Consider the following 4,814-nt stretch of genomic DNA (forward strand, 5'->3'; position numbering starts at 1 on the left):
TCATCGCTTTGCCGTCGTCATCATCCGGACGTGACTCACCCCTTTTGAGAAGTGTATTTTGGGGTGTCCAGTACTTATGCGTAGCGCACAGTGTTGGACAATACGTTTGCAACTTTTTCGATTTTACCTATAAGACTTGATTGTAGTCTCAGTTGTATATGGATCGTTTGAATGAATTATTCACAGCACATCAATAATGAAATCAATGAAATAACTTCAAATTCAACATGTAGTTTTGAGTATTTTTTTCCAATTACGAGTTCTAAAGCAATAACAATTTGAAAATATAGAAGCCCTGTGGAAAAACAGACTCTAGCAAACTTTGTTATCTTCTCTAAAACTACAACTTTATTAAACATACTATGAACCTGTTTTTCTTCATTTTTTATAATGCCAATTATTAAATTTTACAAAGAATCACCGTTATCGCTTTTGAACTCGAGATTAGAAAAATACTCAAAATACATGTCGAAATTTAAGATACTGCTGGAGAATTGTGAAAATATTCAAATGGGTCCATTAATAACCAACCCTCTAAAGTTGACCATTTTGTATGGAAAATCTTGTCCAGTACTGTATGTCTTGTCCAAATACTGTAGGTTCACATGATCTCCCAATCCTTGAAGCGAGCTTTCCATACTGTGGGCTGACCTCGCACCCCCGCCGGAATTGGATGTGATGAGAAAATTTTCCAACATACCTGTAACGAGACAAGAACACACCAAAAACGAAGAAAACATTAATAAAAAATGCGATGAAAAATGTCGGTCCCATCCCGAGACATTTTCTAATAAGGATATCATTTTCGCCAGCCGCTCGCTGATCCCGAGCTTCAAAGGGAACCCCAGAAGAAGCAGAAAAAAAGCAGCCAACAGTCAGCACAGCATAGATAGCATTCCAGACAGAAATTATGAATGGGTCAGTGAACATGAACGTCGTCGTCGTCGTCGTCGTCATTTTCTTGCTTCGGTTGCAAAAGTGTCATCCCCAAGAGTCGGTAGTGGGACGAAGTCAGAGTCCCTTGTCTGCTTCCACGCCGCTCGCTGCGGTTGACAAATGGCACAAATTCACGAATGAATTGAATTTTAAGTGTTTCTTCTGGTTCGCACACAAATCATCTTACACAGCCCGGGTGGAATGGGGCAAGCAGACGACAGGAAAGGCGAAGGCTACTTTCTGTGCTATGTCCATTGCATTGTTCCGACGTTATCATCGTCTGGAGTGGAGAGACGATTAAGAAAAAAAAAAAGTTCGCTGTAGACAGGATTCGAACCTGTGCGGGTAGAACCCAATGGATTTCAAGTCCATCTCCTTAACCGCTCGGACACCACAGCAGATGATTTCGAAGTGGCATAGAGATCAACATATTCTCAAATGCGATTAATAATATTATGTTCAAGTCAGACCATCAAAGCATTATACAGTTTTAATCATAAAACCAAAAGGGATCGTCATTTGATACTGACAATTTGATGGATTCAACTGTACACCAACTGATAACTAGATTGCACAGCCTTAGTTGAGGCCTTATTTACGAATTGTTTACTGCTGATAATAAACTTGGAAACCGTACTCCAACCCCAATCTGACTTGAACCAAGCCTAGGGGAGATTAAATTATTCGCCACATTCTTCGCAAAATGATAGGAAATTATTTAATTGAATGTAACTAAATCGCATAAGAGTTAGATTACCATAGAAAGTTTTAATGCTGACAAGATTTCTGGTAGAACATCTTTGCAGATTTTTGAAGAAATCCTAAGAGAATTTCATGAGAAGTTCTTGCCAGATTGCTAACCTAAATTGCTGGCTAGATCTTGGCGAAATGTTCAAAATGATATTTTTGGTGAATTCATAGCATGAATTTTAATAGTTTAGATGATTCCTACATGATTCAATGAGAATTCTTGATTGATCTTCATGATCCAACATGACCTTTGTATGATTTCTAGCAATATTCTTTGGTTTGTAGCTTCTGTTCACACATTGACTAATTTCTTGTTAAATTTCTAGGATCCTCAAGAAACTTAGGCGGGTTTTTTAGGGAATCCACTACTGTTCTGATTAATGATAAATTACACTCGAGATCAGTATTGATCTGAAAAATATATCGTGAGATCTTTGGCTGAATAATGCAAAGAACATCGCCAGAAGCCTTCAAGAATCAACGAAAAATGAATTCTTCGCGTGATTCCAAGCATGATGATTGATAGATTATTAGAGATGTTCATGAAGGTTTTCTAACAAAACTTTAGATAGATATCTGATTGATTGATTTATTGCATGATCCGTCGATTTATGATAAGATTCTTAGAGGATTTTTCGCTGAACTTTTAGTGTATTTGTTTGTCGATATTATTACATAAGTTTTAAGTTAAAAAAATCTTCTTTTTAAATTTGTGTCGATATTGATCATTGGTTATCTGGATCCGGAGATATTCCAAAGTTTCTTGAGGAACGGACGCACAGTGGCCGCATTCCATACAAATGCTGGCCATGAGTACAATTCTCCCTCAAAACGTCAAAAAATTCTAATTTTTGAAGGCAATTTGATGGACAAGGTTGCTGAAACAACAAAACTATATTTCCGGTACATTCGGCGGAATCGGTTTAAAATAGCATACCTACTTTAATTTAATCGTATCAACAATGAAAGTTTATTGAAATGTTATTATTTGCATACCAATCTAAAGTTGAACATCGTGTTCAAATATATGGTGGTTTTCGAATCTATTCGGGAGCTGATGATGGTAGAAAAAGGCGATCTTTATAACAAGTATGGTGATTTAATGGTCTAATTTCCAGTGTTACAAAAAATAAATTTTCATATCTTGGCACAAAAATGCGTAAATGGAGCCATAGTAAATCGAATACATTTGAATATTGTAACACGTTGAGGAGTAAATTATCGTTTTGGAGCGTTTCCTAAATACATAGCACTAGCTTTGAAAAATCAACAAATTTTTGAAGAATCTATTGACATTTTCGAATGCTAAAAACATGTCAAATACTATTCAAAACACCTTCTAAAACAAAAAATAAAGTATATTCTTTCGAATGAGAACGGTTAAGACAGAATTCATGACTTAGCACAGAAACTAGAATTTCTACATTAAAGTAATTTGAAAAATTGAAAGCTGACATCTCTACAGTTCACATGGTGCGAAAATCGAAACTTTCACGTATTTATTTGAAACTTTGGAGAAATGTTATTCACTACTAAAGAATTCAAGGAAAAATATTAGTGATGGAATTTGCAAACTTCATTTTATTTTACCTTAGGCCTGCTTTGGGCCACCGTGTGACGTGTTGCCATAACACACGTAAATATCTCAGGTTACAGAATTATTCTCACATTCGGTTATTCGCTGTTCGGAATAACACTTTAATGAGAGTCTGTTATGGAAAAATAAAGCAAATTAGTTAGGAGTAATTAACATTTTTGTATTTGTATTTTCCACTCTGACCATATAAAGATCTTGAAAACTTAAAAAAAACTTCATTTCGTATTTGAGTGAAGAACTAGCCATATGTGTTTAAATTTACGTTAATAAACCATACAAAACATTCCGTAATTTTCCGATTTATTGAAGACAACTCAACCGATTTCCATGAATTTTTTTTTCAGAGGAGCTCTCGACAATCTGACATTGTGTAGCTCACATATTATTTTTTTGATAAATTGATTGAAATAAAATGACGGCCAAAGAAATTTTATATTCCACTTTCCATTTTCGGTTCTTCAAAACCAGATGGCCGATGATCAATATTGACACTGATTCTGAAAATATAAGAGTTTTTTGGGGTTTAAGAAAAAAATATCGAAAAACAAGAAAAGCGATCACTGTTTGAATATTTTTTTGTGATTAAAAATATGAAGCTGCTACAATTCGTTTATTCCTAAATAAAAATGATGTTCATCCATGGTGGCCCACAATTCAAGAAAGGGAACCAATAAAAGAGTACTACGGGGCTTCATTTAGTGGAAACATGGGATCTTTGTAGATGAAGTATGTCCTAAAACGGGAGATTCTTATCTGTGCTTGCAAAGAGTATTTCGGATAACTTGCATATTGCTTAAAGAAGCACTTCCCGAGAAGCGTTGGCTTGGACAAGATCTTTGGCAAAATTTTAGAGAACTTGTATTTGATAACTCAGTTTTGACGATGAATCTTTACCGAAGTCGTGAGAAGATTTTTACCAAAACTCATGTAAAAGTTTTGATTTCTTTCTGGTCAACTAGTTGATGGATTGAATTGATCGATTTATGCAGAAAATGTTGAATAATTCTTTTCGAAATCAAGAGCAAAGGTTCTTTGTGATGTCTTTCCTGGCATTGCTGGCATAAGATTGGCGTGTTAATGACAAAAGTTTTAATGAATTATTGGCGAGATGTGTTTTTGGGGCAATATTTATTTAAATGTATACATTATTTGGTAATCATTATAATACTCTCTGTACAGCAAACAGTAAAGATTATTCACTGGACGAGAATCGAACTCGTGGTCTCTGTTTTGGCAATACGCAGTATTGTTTTTTAAACCAGCTGGACGCCCGAGGACATATTTCTAAGAAATCTTTCGTTCTATGAAAATATCATAGATAAATTACTGCAGAAAATGATGTCGATTTTCCAAGGATGTCTGACTCGAGCGAATTCTTAAAGAAATTAATGACAGATTCTTCTATATCAATCATTTTATTACATAAGCTTAAACCTTATGATCGCCAACGAGATATTTAACGTATTCTTAGAAAGGCTATGGGAAAACCCATAAGTAACGTGATTTATGGATTTGCATATTTCGATCCCCT

At 35.0% G+C, this 4,814-nt stretch overlaps 1 non-coding gene across 1 annotated transcript; it reads right to left on the reverse strand.

Annotated features, from left to right (window-relative positions):
• Positions 1-1,252: 1,252 nt before the first annotated feature.
• On the reverse strand, positions 1,253-1,334 carry Trnas-uga. The gene has a single exon. It is a non-coding gene; the product is annotated as a tRNA-Ser (tRNA).
• Positions 1,335-4,814: the final 3,480 nt, after the last annotated feature.

Source organism: Aedes aegypti, chromosome 2 (assembly GCF_002204515.2).
Source record: "Aedes aegypti strain LVP_AGWG chromosome 2, AaegL5.0 Primary Assembly, whole genome shotgun sequence".
Classification (NCBI taxonomy): Eukaryota; Metazoa; Arthropoda; class Insecta; order Diptera; family Culicidae; genus Aedes; species Aedes aegypti.